The sequence below is a fragment of the Gopherus flavomarginatus genome, chromosome 3 (assembly GCF_025201925.1).
Source record: "Gopherus flavomarginatus isolate rGopFla2 chromosome 3, rGopFla2.mat.asm, whole genome shotgun sequence".
NCBI lineage: Eukaryota > Metazoa > Chordata > Testudines > Testudinidae > Gopherus > Gopherus flavomarginatus.
Window position 1 is genome coordinate 112,624,498 of NC_066619.1, and position 22,228 is coordinate 112,646,725.

Genomic DNA, 22,228 nt, shown 5'->3' on the forward strand with positions numbered 1-22,228 from the left:
CTTATAACTGTGGGCAACTATGCTATTCATAACCTCTGGAGAGAAAGCAAAGCACGGATGCCGGCCTGTTTAGGCTGTCTGGCTTGCTGGGAGTATCACAGTGGAGGCAGGGAATTGCGCAGCCTGAAAAAACCTTGGATAGGAGGGAGAGAGAAAATGGGTCTCTATCCAAGAGAGGTCATGGCTGAGGAGCCAGAAGCCTAGAGTGGGTGCCCTTGAGGGACCACAAAGGGGGAATCCGCGTGCAGTTGGCCAGAAATATGACAGCATCCTCTTAAAAAGCTGAAGTCTTTATTTCTGGCACGTATCCTTACTGTTGCTGGTCCCTGGTCATACAATGCCACCTTCCTCTACCCTACTAGATGGCCACCTAGGACCTGGAGTCCAGAGACATTTAGGATTTAACAATCATGAGCCACCGGCAAGTCCATCAACTAAGACACTAGAGCCAAGAATACTTTTAGCTAAAATGTCTCAACTACTGCTTCTTGAAACTGAGTGAAACCACCAGCATCACAACCACCATCATGCATAAGTACCAAACCTTTTAGTTTTGTTTTCTCTTGCAATTTTTATTCATAGAGGCATGATTCTAGCATAGCCTTCATGCACTTGTTTTTAATTCCATTAAAAGGTTGAAAATGAGAGAGAGAGACTGAGAACAGAACCCATGAAACTTTTGAGAACACCTATAGAATAGGTCTTCAAATACCTAAAGCAACCCTAGTTTAAACAACCTTGTTGTCTGAAACATCACACATGCAGTCTCAACTTTGGCTTCAACCTGGAAGTCATTTGATCCTCCCTCTATCAGTCATTCAGATGACATAAATATATGTAAATTAGCATTAAGATTGATAATACCCACTTACTCTGGGGGCTAATAGCTAAACAAGATTGCTCCCCGCCCAAATTATTAAATAAAATTTAAGAATTTTTGGTTTATCAGCCTAATAACTAAATTAATTTGTTACATTTAATATTAACTGACATTCAGATTTGTTTATGTGTACTTATTTTAGCTATTTTACTTAGTTATCTAGTTTAGTTAAATTATATGCAATTGGAAATCTGTGTGGTTTAGATGCTCTTTCCCTATATGTCAGGGTTCCAGACTTGAGAAGTCTTGGGGTAAATAATCAACTCTGTGACCTAACCAGTGGTGGCCCATAGAACTGCCCCCATAAGTCTTCACATAATTTGTGTCCAAACAGTTTGTTAGCTTTTAGAGAAATGCTGACTTCTGTATTTATCATTTCTTTAAATAAGCAACTGGGTTCTAGAACCTTTGAGATTTTGGGGACGATACCATATGTCAACTTAAATACTGGCCAGTTGTTCAAAGTAAGCTTATACTTCTCACAGTTCCAATCTGGGCTTTAATGCTGTCAGCTGTACTTCTCACCATGATCACACTTCAGCTTGACCTTTATTTTGGTTTGAATAGTCCATTATCACCCAATCCTGCTAGGATTAGGTCAAGTTACTCTTGCAACTCATCTTATCTATTCTCCTCCCCCCACCTTGCTTCTTCCCCTATTAATTCTTTTCTTTATGATCCTAGAGTGAGTTCTATATGCATTTCTCTCCCCACTTCCCACTGTGCTTACTATCTCACAGTATACCAGAGTTTACACTACTGCAGGATCCTGTTCCATATCCAGAGCTTCCTAGTTCGGTGTCCTTGGAAGACCTTGGTCTAAACAGCAGATTATTAATGACCTCGTGTGCTATCATTTCAGATGTTGATGACTAAAATTTGCTTTGAGATGTTAAGGGGCTATGCAATCACTTGAGCCATCAGGCTTGAGGTGCAACTACAGCAGTGAAGCATGTGAAACTAGCAGCTGCTTACTGAGCAGCAGCTGCAGAATCAATAGATATGGAAGGAGGCAGTCAAGCTGCAAAAGGAGCTTCTGTTGTCTTAGCAGAAAGCTTATACTTTCCTGTTTCAGGCTGTTTATGACATAAGTGAGTTGAGGATACAGAACAAATATAAAAGAGAGCCTGAAGAGGAAAGCTCTTACAAAGTTCATTTAGCAAAAGTATATCAATGAGGTCTTTCTTGTCCAATATTTGTATATTAGAAAAGAAACTGCTCCTAAGAGTCAGAATCCAAGTTATTGTTTCTCCTTCTGGACCAAGTAAACATTGCATTTCTGGCTTTGAAAATACATGCATAATCTTCAGGCATATTGTCCTTTCTTTAAAAATAAATAAGGACTTGAAAAATTAGACTGGAAGGATTACTGACCAGTTCTGACCAGATTAAAGTAGCTGTATTGTTTAGGACACATTTTTCCCCATTAAAAAAAATGAGGTCCTTTGTTGCAAGGAAATTTACCATTTCAAAGTTTTGTTTGTTTGTTTTTTAAAGTCTGTTTAATTTCAGTGAACAAAGTCAAAGCCAGGTAGCAAATAGTTCTTTAAGAAGGGATTTTATATGATTTCAGTTTAGCAACCAAAGAAAGACCAACTTTGCAAGAGGCAACTCAGTTTATGGTCATTCTTAAAGATTTATTTCTGCCTGCTGAGATGGATTAGATGTGTTGGTTTTGCACAGAGATCGCTGTAGAGTGAATTATCTGTGGATTTTCATTATCCATGAATAATTCAAGTCTCTAATTTACCCAAATATGCAGTTCACCAGTAGTTTCTCTCTCGCCCTCAGTAACATATTTACTTTATTGTTAATATTACTTTTCTTTAAGGAAGAGAGAAAATGTTCTTTAAGAAAAAAATACATTTCAGGAATATCACATTCTGTTCAAACTAGCCAGACAACACAACCTAGTATGTCAGTAATTTAGAAGAAAATGAAATCTGTTGAATTAGATACCCAGTGGCAATTCACAGTGTAAGAATCTCATCCAAATTTATTGCTCTGGATAGGAAAAAGAGCAGATGACTGAGCACAGTCAGGATACACCAAGGGCGACATTTTTATATGTGGATGGGCAATTTAATTTGCCTCTGCTTTTTATGAATTTCAGGCATAGATGTATTTGCACAAAAATACATAGGCATTTTGAAAGCAATTAATTAAGCATGCAATTTATATGAAAACAATTTACTGTTGGACATTATCTAGGCACCCAAAATACACATGCAATTTCCACACCTTCCAATTTGTGGACATAATTTATTTTGATTGTGTAATTAAGAAGGTAGACTCTTATTAATTTCTGTCTTACTAAGAGAACCAAGACAAATTCAGCAGCCAAGATGTCAAACCTATGAAGGAAAAGGAAAGTGCAGCTTTTGGCACTAGTTAGAAAAGCTTCGGGCGAAGCTTATATATGGAAAAGTAGAGAAAATAAGAATCCTGAGTTTATGAGGCAAGAGCTAAGCTAATATGTGCCACTTAAAAACTCTCTCTGTGAGACAAAATACAGTTAATGCCAAACCTTAAAAACACAAGTGGGTTGAGCTGGGAGAAAAGATCATCCAGCTCAAACCTGCCTTATGGTTGTCATTGCTTCAGATATATTTTATTTGGTTCTCACTTGAGCTCACCAGAACACTTTGACAACATGTATTTTCAATGAAATATGCGGTGTCATTGAAGTCAAAATGTTTTGAAGAGACTATCTATTTGGACAGGAAGGGTACTGAGGTCCAGGTGGACTCTGGTCACTTCTCACCAGACATACCTGAATCAGAAACGTGACCTTTTCAAAACCAAAAACAGTCCATTCCATTTCACAAAAACATTCAAAAGATTTTGCTTTCATTCCAATGCAGAATGAAAAAGTTTCAAAACTACAAAAGTTTTCACAAAACTTCTAGTTTTTTATCCCTCATTCTTCCTTTTGTCGTAAAATGATAATGTTCCCCATCAACTCATTTCCACCCTGTTGCCAACCAGTGTTGTGTGGCCTCCTCCACTTCCTGCAGTGTTACTAAGCTATTAATTTCTGCTGTGCTCTAGGGGGGTCTGATTCTGAGTAGTTCTCTGCATCCAAAACTCCCATTCTGCATGGCTGCAGCTTTAAAATCGCAGTTGTGCCAGTTGTCCAGGACAGCCAGTTCAAAATCAGGGTGGTACAAATTATATCCAAGGATGCCCTTAGTCCACAGCCTAAGGCCCTAATTCAGCAAGAGTTTAAGCATATGCTTCAACAAGATTAACCTTGGGGCTGTGAAACAGAATTAGAGCTAACTGGCTGTGCTAAGGTTTATTCAGCCAAGACTTAGAGGGACTATCAGGACATTCTGAATCCTTTGAAGAAGAAAAAAAAGTGACCATCCAGCACACAGGAGCTACAGGTATTTGACAATTGTCCCATCTTTTACTTTCAATGACTAAATATAGAGCATCCAAGAACTCCACAGCAGACATATTTGATTTTAATCACCAGGAGCACTATGGAAGGTTTCCTTCCTTCATTTCCACCCTCTTGCAGTGTTTCTCAGCTAAAGACTTTTCCTTCATGTGTCCCTGAAAATGTTTCTCCTTCAAAGCCCCTGCCCATTTAATCTCCCCAAGAACATAACAGCCATATGAGGTTAAAGCAATGATCCCTCTAGCCCAGTATCCTGTCTTCTGACTGGCCAACACTAGGTGCTTCAGAGGGAATGAACAGAACAGGGAAATAGTAATCCATCCCCTGTCATCCAGTTTGAACTTCTGGCAGCTGGAGGTTTAGGGACACCCAGATCATGGGGTTGCATCCCTGATTATCTTGACTAATAGCCATTGATGTACTTATGCTCCATTAAATTATCTAATTCTTTTTTGAACGCAGTTATACTTTTGACGTTCATCACATTTCCTGGCAACAAGTTCCACAGGTTGATTGTGCATTGTATGAAGGAGTACTTCTGTTTGTTTTAAACCTGCTGCCTATTAATTTCATTGGGGGACCCATGGTTCTTGTGTTATGAGAAGGAGTAAATAATACTTCCCTAGTCACTTGCTAAACACCTTTCCTGATTTTATAGACCTCTATCATATCACCGCTTAGATGTCTCTTTTTTAAGATGAACAGTCCAAGTCTCTTTAATCTCTCCTCATATGGAATCTGTTCCATATCCCCAATCATTTTCATTTCCCTCCTCCGCCCACCCTTTTCCCACTATCTTTTTTTGAGATGGGGCAACAAGAACTGCAAACAGCATTCAAGGTGCATACAGTGGATTACACAGTGGCATTACAATATATTATCTTATCCATCCCTTTCGTAGTTCTGTTAGCTTGTTTGACTTCCACCGCACATTAAGCAGATGTTTTCAGAGAACTAACCATGATGACTCCAAAATCTCTTCTTGAGTGGTAACAGCTAATATAGACTCCATCATTCTGCATGCTTAATTGAGAATATTTTTCCCATGTGCATTACTTTGCTCTTAACATTACATTTCATCTGCCATATTGTTGCCCAGCCACCCAGTTTAGTGAAATCCCTCTAACTCTTCAGAGTCAGTTTTGGACTTGACCATCTTAAGTAATTTTGTATCATCTGCAAATTTTGCCACCTCACTTTTAACCCCCTTTTCCAGGTCATTTGTGAATACGCCGAACCATACAGGTCCCAGTATAGATCCTTGGTGGGCCCTGCTATTTAACTCTCTCCATTGTGGAAACTGACCATTTATTCCCACCCTTTGTTTCCCATCTTTTAATCAGTTACTTGTCCCCAAGGGGACCTTTCCTCTTATCCCATGACTGCTTAGTTTGCTTAAGAGCCTTTGGCAAAGGCTTTCTGAAAGTCCAAGTACACTATATCCATTGGATCACCCTTGTCCACATGCTTGTGGACAACCTCAGAATATTCTAATAGATTATTGAGGCATGATTTCCCTTTACGAAACCCATGTTGGCTCTTCCCCAACATATTGTGTTCTCCTACATTTCTGATAATTCTGTTCTTTACTATAGTTTCTCAACCAGTTTGCCTGTTACTGAAGTTAGGCTTATGAGCCTGTAATTGCCAGGATTGCCTCTGAAAACTGTTTTTTTTTTTAAGTCTAAGTTACATTAGCCATTCTTCAGTCATCTGGAATGGAGGCTGATTAAAACAATAGAGCACATTCCGCAATCAGTAGTTCTTCAATTTCATATTTGAGTTCCTTCAGAAGTCTTTGGTGAACACCACCTTAGAAAAACCATATGAAGCACCTTTAAAATCTAAATAGAAGCACATTTCTGTAAAGCGTTTTCAATTTGTTTGAAAGGGCATGTGTGTGATTTCACTTCCAAAATAATAAGATTAAAAATAGATATTTATTTTGAGAAATGCTGACCGTTGACTTGAGTGCCTTTAAATTCAGATCAAGAGTTCATAACATTCAGTGCAGTGGTTTCATTTAAAATATTGCATCTAAAGATAAATATGCATATGAGAAACAATCTGTTTTAGTCAACAGGAAATATGTTACTGCACAACATCCTGCAGGAGACGTAGCTGCTACCTGCTGAAACTTACTGCTTTGCAGTATGAGCACACTTGGCTAAAATACTGTTGGGTTCAGTTCTCCCATCCAAGTATTAGTTTGTGAAATCTGGCAAAATCCTACCTGCATTGGAATGGCTTTAAAAAAAAAGTTATCATTTGAACCTGCAAACAGCTAATGTACTGGCCCCGAATCAAAACACCAGGCTTCCTCCAGCAGCTTGTGTATGCAAATAAGGGAAGGGGGGAGGGATTCTACAGAAAATGCCCAAAGAAAATAAAAGCCATGCTCATATTAAGCAAGAAACAACTCTGTCAAAGAGGAAAGCAAATTTCAGTGCATTATAAAGTGTCTCATTGTTGAAGGAAGGAGGAAGGAATGGAGGTGAATAAGCTTAAGAAGCAGAAAATGTGGCATAGCATAGCCATGGAAATCAAAGCTGGAAGCAAAGAAAGGGACAAAAAGGAGCCAAAGAAATACTGATAGGGCACAAGAAGAAGAGCCATAATAAAAACACAAGGTGGAGGAGGAGGAAATGTAATTGTACCAGTGGAGGAAATCTACCATTGAGAGAACAGTTAAATTGAAAGAGGGAAATGCCACATCTCATGCATACAACTGGTGCATGAATTGTAGAATGGCACTCAGGACTGGCAAAAAGATGGTCCACTATAACTGCACCTAGTGAATATTGACATTAAAAAGAAAAAAATGAAATTTGTGAAAAATTAAATTAAAATAACACATCTGTAACAGTAAAAGGAATTATTTGAATGAGACTTTTTAAAGTTAGTTGTTAAGTGCACCATGTTCAATTGCTCTTAGCCTAAAAGTTTGACCTTTTCTACAATCTTTATGGGCCAGATTGTTCCCCCACTTCCATATTCTCAGCAAGCCTGAGTAACCTGCCTTAGTTCAGGAGAAGGAGGACTCCACAAGGGCTGACAGAAAGGAAGCCTCTTTCCCAGACTGTGGAGTCAAAATTATCAAAGGGGGCTTCTGTAGCCCTAAGTCCGTTGCTCTACTATGTGGGAAAATTTGTGGATACATAGAGCATCAGATCTACCAAATCTTGCCCATCTGTCCTTGCTCCAGTAATTATAGATCCTGCTATATGGGCAGGGTCTGTAGCAGCTCTATAAGGCATGGAAGGGATATGGACACCCTACATGGTCTTCACAAATCATGCACTAGTTCTGCTGCAGGCAGGGTTTTCCACTGCCACAGAAGAGGAGTCAGGTTTTACCCTTATGTATCATAATAAGAATAGTACAGCTGGATAGAAAATGAAGAAAATGCCTCTAGTAACAATACTCTCCACATTCTCCATGGAGACAGAGTCCTATAGAAGCCTCTGATGGAGTATAGCCAACATCCATCGAGAGAGAGAGTCTGCGGAGAAGGAAAGTTAAAATAATAACTGAGGATTAAAAATAAACTCTTGTGCCAATAGCATTGTCACAAGAAGACAGGATTCTGAAGCACTTAGTGAATCCCATAATATCCCTTGATGTGCTATATGTACTAGTGGAATCTGTGTAGTGTTCCCTTATGTTAAAATGGAATGCAGACAAAAATAGCCATTTCCAAAGACCTAAGGATCTGAAGACTTATCTAGGCCCCTCAAACATTGAGAGCTAAAAGCAGCATATAGTCCTAGCCCTGGGCAAAAGTACATTATCTTTGTACAAGCTCTCTGGAGGCATTGTGCCAGTGCTTTAGGGAGTGTAGGGTGAGTCATAGTTGCAGTGCCACAACTGGATAGAGCACAGCAGCTGCTGTCCTCTGCACCTGAACTGCTTAGCTGGAGAGGTCAACAGTCCCAACTATCTCTGGTCCCTATGGGCTGGCTAACGCCAGCTCTAGGTCTGTAGAGTCCTGGCAACATTCAGCACGACTCCCATCAGGCTCAGTCCCTGCTCCTTGCACATTCCCCCACTCTCTTTGCATACTCTCACAGTGACCAGGCACTATTTAGGTATGTGGGCTTAGATTCAGTACCATCACGTATAGCTGGAATGAATTCTTTGATCTTTCATTACCACAGTAAATTACTTATTTGTGGGAAGGCTTTTTACGAAGTCTCCTTTAAAAAATATACAATCACTATAAAATATATTTAGCATGAACTATATCCCATGATCAAATATGTGCATAAAATATACTTCACCAATTGTAAACCAGCTCATTACAAATGATGGCAAACACCATAAAGCTGTTTAAAATCTGCTTTCCACACACAATTTTTTGTGTGTTTCCTGCAGAAGAGGAGATCCAGATGAACCAACAATGTTCAAAAAAATTAATTCATAAATAAATAAAGACTATTCTATAGTTTTAGAGATGGATGTAAAAACCTATTAAATCAGAGGTATGGCAAAGTAACCACTGTAGTTCTATGTAGGCTGTGAGTGGAAGGAATAAAGTTCCATCTGGAGTCCATATACTTCAGAGCAGGAAAGTCTTTACAAAATAATCAAGCCACTGTAATGCAGAAGTGCTATCCTATATAAGGGAAGGCATAAACAGAGGTGAAGAATTGAACAGTCATGCAGTACAATATCTTGTTTTATGGAGAAAGATCGGTGGGACATTTTGCAGTGAAGTATTAGAGAGCAGCAATGTGATAGTAAAATCCCACTTAAGGATGCATGTTGCCCTCTGCTGGAGTGCAATACAAATGTGGTGATTCCACAAAAAAAGTTGGTGGAGAGGCTAAGGAATGTGTGTTATCCTGGAAAACACGCTTCTCAAACCCCACTTACTTTGGTTAAGTGTTTCTCTTCCACAACTTTATTAGACGAAGGACCAAACTGAACCCTCCAGTCTGGGTTCAGATACAAGTTTACAACTCTACCCTATCACTAAATAAGCCAAGTGCTGACATCAAAGTTGCAACACTGCAACTTTTGAGAAAGTCCATATTTTGAGCCTCCTCCGCTAAGTTTCAATCTGAGGTTTTGTTCTAGCCCATTTTATTATAAATAAGGCTGCAAGCCTGTCGTGGAGGTCACGGATTCAGTCACTTTCCGGGACCACCATGACTTCTGCAGCTGGCAAGTGCAACTGACCCCAGGGCCATCTGCACTGCCGCCTCTCCCCCACCCCACCACCCGCACAACAGCGGCAATCCTGGTAGGGTGGTGGGAGTCCCGCGCCGCATCCTGCCAGCAGCAGCGTGGTGGTCCCAGGCCGGTGGGGCTGCCCTGCACCAGCAGCAGCTTCTTTTGTCCTGGTAGGGTGACCAGGTGTCTGATTTTTTCCCAAAATCACACAAAGTCTGTAGCGGAGCCAGGAATTGAACCCAGATCTGGGGCATTCCAGTCTAACATGAAGTAGTTAAATATCAACCTCATTTTACAGACGGGGAAGCTGTGGCTCAGATACTCTTTAGGGCCATATATAGTGGAGTAATTTTGACCCCACATCTTGGGATGGGGGAAGCAAGAAGCTAGCTCTCCAATTGCTTTTGGTCCCAGGAATGCTGGAACAATTTGTATAGTGGGGATGCTGAAAGTTATTGAACCAAAGCTATAAACCCTAGATATAATGGAAACCACTTCAAGCCAAGGGGGTGCAGCAGCACCCTAGCACCTCTAATTCCACCCCCTGTGCTTGGCCCTTACTGTCCTCGCAAGAGCCTGTTCATGCTACAAATCCTTCCACCCTCCTTATGGAGCTCCTTAGCAGCTCCTCAGATCCAGTCTCTTGTAATCAAATCCATCATCTCCCACTCCTCCACCCTTTCAAAATCTCTACCCAGTCTAGATGTCCTGTTTCCCATTCAAGTCACTTCTGTCTTCTCCACACTCGCTTCCTCTTCACTCGGCCACCCCTGCCCAGGGATATGTGGCAGGAGCAGAGAACCAGAATTCCAGACCTTCTCAGCCTGTTATAGGAAACCAGCCTTTTCTATGCAGTGTCCTTTGCTGACCATCTGCCTTTCTGTGAGGCTAAGCAGCTCAACAACAGGAATGAGATGGTAGGAGACTGACCACTGCTGCAGAACATAGTGGTGACACTGCTGACCTTCCCTCCCTCAGATGCCTTCTTCCCAATTCCTCTCTACAGAGCTGGAATTTGAAGAAGTGCAGGAGCAGGTATCCACACACTGTCTGGAAGCTGTAAGGTAGTTAACTCATTATGAAATAGAAAGTGCTACAGAAGTGCAAATTAATATAATCAAAGCTGCAGCATCAGCTAGTGCTTAATGTTTGTGACATCATTCATTTAAACCTACATTTTCTAAGGCTTTTCAGGGACAAATTCTGTGTGACAGTGAGAACAGCCTAAAATGCAGCCATATTCTTGGGGTATCTCTTGGTTCTGTAAGAATTGTGGCTCATCATTGTCCTAAGTGTGCTTATTAGAAACTGCAAGGAGCAGAATTAGGGTATCTTTTTAGGTGGCCTAAGTGCAAACGGACAATAGATAGATGTTGAACAAAAACAAAATATGAGACCAAGACAAACTCCTGTAAATCTCTCCCCGTCCCCACCCGCCACCATCTTTTCCCAAGTGAAAGGATCTCTCTCACTTGATCACTGAGTGGTCAGTTTTGACTGACAGAAGTTCATGCAAACCCTTCTTTTGCGGGGAGAGTGGTTGCTCCCCATTGGTCTTGCTTTGTGTTAAAAAAAAAGTGAAATTAAAAACAAAGTGAAATTTAGCTGGAAGCTATAGATTCAGGATAGTTTAAGATGGAAACTATGTGTTTGTACTTCACAAACCATTAATCGACCCACATATTCAGCTATTTTTGACTAATACAAGTTTTCTTGAAGAAAGTTTGCCTAGGCCTGAATATTGTTATAGTGGGAGTCCCCAGCTGGCATAGTTACTCATAGTATTCTATTTCTTAGAATGTGAACAGTGCACAGTCTTTGAAGAAATACTGCATTGTTTTGTGATAGAATTGCTTTGGGGAAGGGCTATTGCAAACAGCCTGCATCTTTTAACTAGAGTCAGTTCTTAGTGCAGAGTTGCTTCCTGGGAACCAGACACTGGTTTGGATTGATATTCCTGAAAGCACGGATTGCCTGTGTGCTGTCTATGACCACTTTTGTTCTAAGACTGGGGTATATAGTGAAAACACACAAGAAAATTCCCTGATTCCACATCACTGATGTCTCCTCCATTAGGAAACCAACCTGCAAGGCCCCAAAATCTGCTACCAGCTGGCAGAAAGGAAATAAACAATTTCCCCTACATTCCCATTGATCTGTTCTACTAGTAAATTTAGAAGTGTATCAGTTCCATTCCCAGTTACTCACTGACTTTAAGGTCAATAGGGACCATCATGACCATCTAGTCTGACCTCCTGCACATTGCAGCCACAGAACCTCACCCACTCACTGCTGTTATAGATCCATAACCTCTCTGGCGAGTTACTGAAGTCCTCAAAAAACTCCAAGTTACAGCAAATGTGCCATTTACACTAGTTTAAACCTGCAATACCGCATACTGCAGAGGAAGATGAACCTCCCCCGAGGGTCTGCACCAATCTGACCCACCAGGAAATTCCTTCCCAACCCCAAATATGGCAATCAGTTAGATCTTGAGCATTTTGGCAAGACCCACCAGCCTTACACCTGGGAAAGAATTCACTGTAATAGCTCAGAGCCCTTCCTATGTAGCATCCCTGGCTGTTGCAGGATATTTGCTACTAGAAGTAACAGATCAGCTACATGCCATAGTAGGCAGTCTCATCATACCTTCCCCTCCATAAACTTAACACACTCAGTCTTGAAATCTGTTATGTTTTTTGCCCCACTCCTCCCCTTGGACAGCTATTCCAGAACTTCTGTCTTCTGATGGTTAGAAATCTTCATCTAATTTCAAGCCTAAACTTATTAATGGCCAGTTTACGTGTACCTGTTCTTGTATGAACATTGGCCTTTATGTTAAATAACTCCTCTCCCTCCCTGGTGTTTACCACTCGGATGTATTTATAGAGAGCAATCAGATCTCCCTCAGCCTTCCTTTGGTTAGGATAAACAAACCAAGCTCCTTGAGTTTCCTCTCATATGATAGGTTTTTCATTCCTCTGACCAACCTAGTAGCCCTTCTCTGTACCTGTTTCAGTTTGAATTCACCTTTCTTAAACATGGGAGACCAGAACTGCAAACAGCATTCCAGATGAGATCTCACCAGTGTCTTGTGTAAAGACAATAACACTTTCCTGTCTCTACTGGGAATACTTCTCCTGATGCATCCTAGAATTGCATCAGCCTTTTTCTTGGCCGCATCACATAGGCAGCTCATAGTTATCCTGTGATCAATCAATACACCCCATCTTTCTCCTCCTCCGTCACTTCCAACTGATAAGTCCCCAGCTTATAGCAAAAAATCTTGTTGTTAGTCCCCAAGTGCATGGCTTTGTATTTTACACTACTGCATTTCATCCCATTTCTATTACTCCAATTTTCAAGGTCATCCAGATTTTCTTGTATGATATTCTGGTGCTTCTCCATATGGGCAATAGCTCCCACCTTTGTCTCATCTGCAAGTTTTATTAGCACTCCCCCTCTTTTTTGTGCCAACATCATTAATAAAAATGTTAAATAAGATTGGTCCCAAGACCAATCCCTCACAGTTACCTCCCCCGCAGTCCGACAGTTCACTTTTCAGTATGATCCATTGTAGTCTCCCCTCTAACCATTTCCTTATCCACTCTTCAGTTCTCATATTAATTGACAATGTCTCTAATTTAACTAATAATTTTCCATATGGAACCATATCATATGCCTTAATAAAATCCAGGTAGATTAGATCTACTGCATTTCCTTTGGGGAAAAAAAAGAAAAAGAAAAAAACCCCATAGTTATCCTCTCAAAGAAAGTTCATGCTGGTCTGGCAGGCTGTAGCTTTTGTAAAACCATGTTGTATTTTATTCCAATTACCATTTACCTCTATGCCCTTAACTACTTTCTCTTTCAAAGTTTGCTACAAAACCTTGCATATAATTGAAGTCAAACTAATAGGTCTGTAGTTTTCTGGATCACATTTCCCCCCATCCTCCCCGCCCCATCTTAAAATAGGTACTACGTTTGCAATTCTCCAGTCAGAGGGTACAATCCTTGAGTTTACAGATTAATTAAAAATCCTTGTTATTGGGCTTTCAATTTCATGTGCCAGTTCCTTTAATATTCTTGGATGGAGATTTATTTACTCCCCTCTCCCCCAATTTAGTCCCATTAAACTGTTTAAGTTTGACTTCTACGTCAGATGTGGCAATTTCTACTTCCATATCCTCATTTTCATTACCCACCATGCTACTACCCCTTAGCGTTTCATTACCCTTATTAAAACTCATGCAAAGTATTTGTTTAGGTGTTGGGCAATCCCTAGATTATCTTTAATCTTCACCCCATCCTCAGTGCTTGGCGGTCCCACCTCTTCTTTCCTTGTTTCCATTGAGTAAAGAAATTCAGCTTCAATTTAATAGAACTATATAATTACGTTATACTCAAGTTCCCATTTTTTAATTTTTTAAAGCATTAACTCTCTATCCTTCCTTAGGGTTTAAAGTCTTGTGTCCCTGTCAGGGTTCCAACCACCCTTCTCCCATCCTTCCAGTTGAGGATGACAGGATGGGGCTAATTTGAAAGAGTTTGTGAATATGGCTCCTTAGTCAGCAGGAAGGGTCACTTTGAGCAATGTGAGGAAGTCTCTTCATCCAGAGACTGAATTTGTTGTCACCAAAACAGTCCAAGCCCTTTCTGGCCTGGCAAGTGGTGGAGGTCGGGGGCTTGGCTTTGGCTGGCAGTGCAGAACAGAAACACTATGCTGTCCCACAGCAGTAACTATTTTTAATCTTTGCTCAGAAGTAATCTCTCTCTTTTAGGGTCCTTTATACAATATTTCTAGAATATTTCTTACAATTTCCTTTTATTCTAATCTGTATATCAGAGGCCAAGTCTGGCTGATCTTTATAATTAATATCGCAAACTCTGATTCATGTTAACCCTTCATCTTCCATAATGTCCTTCCTAACATAAAGCTCCTTAAAAAACTGTACACATTGTAATGTTCCAACTACTGTCCCAGTCCCATTCACACCCTGCACTGTATCAGACTAACATTTACCAATTTATATTCCCAGACTCTTTGAGCCTGTCTTTTCACTACTGCCAAGTAACTTACAAACAGTTTTAGTGTAATATTTATGATCACCCTTCCAACCTAAGTTTCTTCCAGTTCTGTATAATATTTTGTGCTTTCATTTGAGGCTCCATGCATGGTTAGCTTTTGGTCTCTAATCTTATTACTTTTGCCTCTCTGCTTTCAGTTATGTGGACCACATACATCTCACCTAAATCAATCTGAATTTGGGTTTTTGTTATTCCTGTGTCTTTGTTAACATTTTCTGTTAGCATAAGTTACTTTTCTCCTTCCCGTCTCATATGATGCCCTGGTTAGAGTCCTAAGACACTTTATGTATAAAATATGACACCTACATGTTCTAGTGATAAGAATAATCAAATCCATTCTGCAGCACATGACAAATGTGATTTTCAAGGCCTATAACTCAATGAAGTGAAAAAAATAAATGCCACTGAAATACTCAGATGATACTTCCATGCCAAATTTCAGCTGCCACCCACTTTGGCTTCAAGGCTGCTCAAAAAAATGTGCTGCTTTAAAAATTATGCATGCGCGCATGTGCACACACACACACGGGAAATGTATTTGTCCCCCAGTCTCCAAATACTTGGAAGCAACTGAACTGTTTTAACTGAAATTTCCAAAATAAATTGGGCTCCAACTAACCAACCAGGAACAATTTCAGCCCATTAGGAACAAATTTCAGAATCTAAGGCAACTGAAAAAAGTGGTTAAAATAGAAACGATTAGGCATTAAATATAATTTCTACCACTTTTGCTTCTGAAATAATATACACACAAAAAACCAAAATACACACACAAAATAATTTTAGATCTCTGAAACCCCCACGTAGTAGCCAGTGGGTACTAGGCAAACCACTAAACAAATATAGGAATAAATAAGTACCTTCCACTTTTCTATATGATCTCATCATTAAAAGCTGGGCAGTTTTATCATAAAGGACTATTATAATTCCTCTTGCTGACCTAAAAAAAATCCGGTGCAGGCAGCAGCAATGCAAGTTTCCTTGCCACGCCCCTTTCATATGCTTCATTTCTAATTTGAAGGGGCTGCTTTCCAGAGCGAGAAGGGCAGTTCAAGTTACTTGCTCCTTTAGTCCCTAAACTCTTTGCTGAAAATGTAATCTAAGGTGCCAATAAATAACTGTGGTGATGTTGTTGACACCTGGTCCACTAAGAACTGGACTTAAGCAACTATAGTTTTGAATTACAAATCTTATGAACTGATGCAATTAAAAAGAAAGGTTTACAGCAGTAGAGCAGTACTAGGACACAGCCCCTGATCATAGCAAAAAGAAAAGCATCTCATAACGGAGCTTCACTTGCTTGTGCTAGGCACTGCCTGTCACAAAAAAGGCCATTCCCCATATTAACATACACAGTTTAATACAAGGACATGAAGGAAAGCCAATGGAAATGCACTGGTATAGACCATTGTTAAGCATTTAGCACTCAAGCATTGATGGGCTATTACACTACTTAGGAGGTTCATGGAGCACTTGTAGCTGTCAGGGTGTGAAACGATACTATTGGGAACTGAAAAGAATGCCCTGAACTGAAGGGTTCAGAAAGTGACTTTGCTGAGTGCCCAAGCCAGGTGTTTTCTGCTTTAGGCACTTGTGTGACCCAGTTTTTTCCAGGCGCTTTAAGTTTCTATATCTCGTAGAGCCTATTGGTGCTCATTTAAATTATCTTGACAGCAAACTATATAGCACTGTTTCTGAGGATGGATGGAAAGAGCGTATGCTATGTAATCTTTATCTCTAAATGATTTATAAAAGAAAGTATCATCGTCAATTAAAATCATTAACGGTCTCTCTTGCCTTTATCATAACAGCGAGATAAAGAGCAGACTAGAGATTGTCTCTGGATACAAACTTTAAGAAAGCCTGGATTTGTCAGGTTCAGGGATTTTGGGATAGAAATTAAGACAGAACTACTGTCTTTTCAAAGAATTTAAAGTGTGGGGCTAGTTGGAGCCCAATTTATTTTGGAAATTTCTGAGAACCTAAACAACTTAATTATTCTTTTGATTATTCTTTCAGGACAATGCCTGTCAGCCAAGCATCCAATAGACACTCAATTTTCCTGTGTCTGCTGAAAGTTCTAGAAAGCACAAGTGTTGTGGAACTGTGCCTTTAAGTAGTGGTACATGCCAGGAAGTGAACTGGCTGTATCCACTTGTGACTTCTGGCAAGCAGTGGGATCTCCAGAAACTACAGTGGCCTGATCCATCCTCCCTTCTTGTGAGAATGTCGTTGGCTGCTCCCTCCCTTCCCCTACCCATAGCATTCTCTTGGCTCCTGAGAACTGAGGATTAAGATCTTTGCCTGCCTCCTGCAGCAGCTACAGAACTTCAGAAAGCATAACAAGAATTCATGCTTACCAACTGTCAGATAGGAAGATAAAGCAAGGGGTAGCCAGCTGCAAAATGGCCACTTTAGGGCCCGTGCTATTTGGCTCTTGCAAATTTAAAGGGTCAGCCCCAGAAAGGCATGCTGGGAAATATGTTTGGAAAAAGAGGCAGCCCTGCAGTAGAGAGGAGGAAAGAGCTGCTTTTCATTCTTGAAGTCCACCCATATGCCATAAAGACATGTTTTCCAAAGCTCTGTGAAATAGCTTTTAGGGCAGACTTGCTAAACTTATGAAAATTTGCCAGCCCAGACACAAAAATTTGCCAACTTCTGGGGTACCATAAGAACAATTGTAATGGAGATGGCTGTGAAGCAGATGATGTTGTATTGAGTAACAAAAGAATTCTTCATCTCTGGCAAGTAGAGGATAGACATTTTTGTAAGACTTTTTCATAAATATTTTTGATTATATCATAAATGTGCGTTTATTTTGAGCACATGGGAAAGACTAGTTTCGCTTTTTCTATACTACTTTTCCAAGTTCTTTCTTTAAATATAATACAGCCTCAGAAAATATGTCCCCATTTGTCCCCAAAACAGTAAAAACAACAACAGCATTGTGTTAATTGACAATACACTAACATCCAACTCACTGCTGTTTCTGTTGCCTGTTTTGGGAACAGCACCTACTTCTCATAAAAAGGGAGAATTCTTTAAAATTTGCAGTGCTGTGGAGCACATCCCATTGTGTCAAGTCACATCAGGTTTAATCATATCTTGTGACGCATACAGAGTAACCTAACATAACCTAATGCAACGTAGCATGTCCATTGCGATGCAGTGTACAATGCGGGGAGAGGGGAAATGAGAGAAAGAAAGCATTTTTGAAATGCATGATGAAGTTAGTATTTGTGTAAAAAATTCATAAGCTTGCATGTTCCACAAATGTAGTTTTTAGGTGACTCAAGACTCTCTCTCTTGTGCTATATTGTGTCCTGAAGACTCTCTCATATATTGACAAAAGGAAGAAAACCTGAAGACCAAAGCCAGCTTCTCTCTTCTCTTGCAGCTACCATAGCAACCCAGTAATTTAAATATTAGAGGGAACCTTTAAAAAAAAGGAATAATTTGTTTTGTTTTTTTAAAATAAGCTGCTGATCCAAGTCTATATTCCTCACAGCATCAAATACATCAATGTTATTTGTAATCTTCAGTTAAAGAACTACCAAGGACGCATTCAGAGCATTTACATGGAGATATGGTGGCTGTTAGGCTTTTGTTTGTAAAATAGAAAAGTCTCTTGAGGGTAGAAGAAAGAGCGGTATATCTTAGAGAAACCAAATAAAATACACAGACTATGTGTCTGCAAAGACTACTTTGTTTTCCCCCAAAATTGTAAACTGCTAAATTCAAGCCATGGGAGTAGTTCTGGTGGAAAAGGGAGTTGCACTACATCAGACTTGCAGTCTTCAGAGCTTTTGAAAGAGGGAAGAAGCCTGAAGGAACAAAAATACTGTGGGCCAGATTCTGATCTCACGCTGATGCAACTCCCATTGACTTAAGTGGAGCTACAAAACAGGGCCCACATTCATCCCTAGAAAAAGACTACCAAGATCAGAATTTTAAATGGCAATTCCTAAGATTCTTCAATAAAGTGGCCTGATTTTCAGAGACAGATGAGTATATGCATCTCTCACTGAAGTCAATAAGCCTGATTTCACCCCTCACTTCCACTGGAGTTTATACCAGTGTAACGCAATTAAGTTACTCCTGATTTACACCAGTGTACGTCAGAGGCAAATCATGCCCATTGATTTCACTCACTGATCTACTTCAAAAAGTCAGGCCACCTACTGAGGTGCTTAAATATGGATTTGGGATCCGAATTCTTGGCACCTAGGTTAGACCATTTACACCTATATCTTTATGGAGAAAGTGGAATGACATTGTATTTTCCATGTTTTTGAAACCTACTACTTACACACAATAATTGACCCTATCTGTACAATACAACACCAGAAAGCCTAAGACAAAGTGCTTGGTATTTCTGTAGTTTTGCCTACAATATACTAAAACTCTTTCTATTTACCTGTTAAGGAGAAGAGACCAGAGATGACAATGAACACATCTCCAAAACATATCTTGTATTTTAGCCATACATTCTATTGGGTGTGGAGGTGAGGCACGGTGGAGAAAAGTAGAAAAGTAAAGCTTGATCCCCACATTAAAAGAGCCTCAGGCATTAAATCTGTGCATCTGGTTAAGAGAAAACGTCAACTTGTCTATTATGTTCTGCTGTTTGCACTCAGGACAGCCTTCCTTCAAGTCCTGCTGTGATGCTCAGGGGTTTCTTGGCTGCAGAGGTATATTAAACATTGCTTGTCTGACAAATGAATGACCCCTGACAGAAATTCTTCTTTTACATGGTCACTGATATTTTCGTTATTGTCAAAGTAAAATAAAGCAGCATTGCAAAAAACAGAGCACAGGGAGGTCAGATTTCCATTTGAAGAATGTCTATAATGCACTCATTTAGGATTGTAAAGTAAATCACGGAATATTTATCTGTGCTATTCTGTCACTTTAAATGAGAGAGATTGAGGGCACAAGTGCCTCAGATGCACCAGTAACTGTAAGCAAAGTATTCATTTGTAAATGCGTATTTTTTCTTATACAAATTTACACCTTGTGCAATTTACTACTTATTTGTGCCTGCACTCAAATATTGTAGGTGCAACTTAGTTGCCTATGTTTCAAAAATGTAGCTCTTATGTTGTAAATCACCATAGATTTCCATTTAAGTTTCCATATCACTGTCTTCAAAGATAGACAGCTATGTAGCCTCCCTCCATTTTAACAGCATTTTCAAGCCCCAAGTCTTTAAAGCAACTTATCCCAATTAAAACCTCCTCTCTTTTCCCTCTCTAGCATTTACAAGTAAAAATAATCAAATTAATTAGAATGCCTTCCTTTGTTTGGGGTGACCAATAATGCACAAGAAAATCAGCTTTTACACAATTCATCAATCTGACACAATCTGGCATTCTCCAGTTCCACCAAGTAGAAACCCAGCTACTCTGACATTTGAAAAAATCAGCCATGAATTGATGCACTGAATCTTTTTGCCACTGGACTTAAAGTCATACAAATTCAGCTTGCCACTTGCTAATGAACTTTCAAAGCATGAGGGCAACAAGAAACCAATTTAAGAATTATTTTTAAGGTGGTAAAGATGTTAAATACCTAAAAGTGAAATTCTAGCAATAAGAGATGGAACGGCCCTACTAAATAATCACTCTGTCCTCAGGCTGTTACAGGATTGTTCCCAGCAGTACATTTCATTTAGAAGTGCATTATTCACAGTGCCGGATTAAGGCAAGTCAGACCCCTATGTGCATCATGACACAAGGCCTCCCATCAGAAACGTAGTGAGCGCCCTCCGTACCCTCCGACCGGAGGGGGCCCCGCAAGGAAGGGGGCCCCTAAAAGTGGCAAAAAAAAAATGTAAGGTATAACTAGGTAAGTGACATTTATTGACGCTACTGCACAATCCATGTCGGTTTTACTGACAAAACCGTGAAGTCATTATGATGCATCATAATGCTATTGGCTATATCAGTTGTCTGTCGGTCAGTTTCGAATTTTAGTTGGACCCATTCAAAGAATGTGTATTTGCGTTCATAATGGCGGTCGGCAGATAAATGTTATTAATTTAGTTGTTTAGTTTTTTATCGTTTCTGCATTGTAAGGGGTCCCGGACATATGTTTGGATGGGGCCACGTTCTTTGTTGCTACAGCCCTGCCTCCCATAGCCCTGTCCCCACACCATGACACTGACCCACCTCAGTTGGCCAATGGAAGGGGGCCCCCTTCACTCCCAGAGAGGCAGAGACAGCAGCACAGGGCCTGTTATCCCAGAAGTTGTGGCAGAAGCCTTCCTCTCCTCCAGAGATGCAAGGGTGGCAGCAAGGATGTTCCCATTATTTACCTCAATTGAATTCCATTCCTCCTGTGGCATGCAGAGCCCTGTGTTGGTGAAACCCCCAGAGCAGGTGGACCTTGGAATTAACAATCCAATGAGATATATGAGACAGTTTACCACTGTCAGAATTATTGTTTCAGGGTCCCTCCATACAACAGCGCATATGTTACACTTGGGTTGTGTTTTCAAGCTTGTCTTCACAACCAGCTGTACCAGATACTTAGGGGGTTTTTTTGTTTGGTTGTTTGTTTTGATGAAAGCTGAAATTCTGCTGTAATCATGCAACTGCTGCAGCTGAGGTCATAAACACAGGTCAATCGTGGCTATCCCTTAATCTAGACAAAATTATCCATTATTGTTTTAAATGCTCCAAGTGACAAGGATTCCACCACTTCATGTGGGAGACTCTCCCACTTACTAAGGCCCTGCAAGGTACTCCACATGCGCATACCACTGCACCCATACAAGAGCAGGTTGCAGGATCATGGCCTACTGTGTTTCAGTATCAGAAAAGTCTCACCGATAGTCAGCCTAAGTGCCCTTGTCTTAATTTCATTCCAATACTTCTAGTTGCACCCCTGTATCTCACTAAATAAATTTTCTCCAGCCTTGGTGTTTACAATCTTCAAATATTTGTAGACTTACCAGGTTTCCCTTTGTTGTTGTTGTTGTTGTCGTCTCCTAGCCAAGCTATGCATATTTACCTCTTATAATCTTCCCTCATTAGCAAGTCCTTCTAGCCTTCTGATCATTTGTGTGGCTTTTCTCCAATTCTTTTCAGTTTGGCCCACCTCTCTAGGCTTTCTAGGTCCCTTCACATTATTTCTGTTTTCTTACTGGGGTTTGAAACATCTCACAGTTCAGCACATTTGCCAAAATCATTATGTGCTGCTTTCCCTGCTCTTCCAGAACATTATATGATAAATAAGATGATACCTAACAACTTCCCTCCTTAATTTGATGCCGTGCTGTTTACCTATTATTCTTCCTATATGGTCATTCAACCAGTTTGCATTCCACAAAGCAGGATCCATATCAAAGCCAATTGGTATTCGCTTTGAAAGAAAGATTGAGAGAGACTATCAAATGCCTTACTAAAAACTATTTACATGCCATAAAATTAGTGACAAACTTGTCTGGTAAGATTTCTTCATTATAAAATACCCCACTTACTGTTCTTGGCTCAGTTATTCCCTAAGTGCTCTTATTTTCTTTACAAAATATTAGTTCCATTATTTTTCTAGGAATAGAAATTGGATTTACTGGATGGTAATTGCCGGAATCTTTCTTCCAGCCTTATTTGAATATTGGAACCATGTTTACTTTTCCTCCATTCTTCCAATACCAATTGCCCATATCTTTGAAAAAA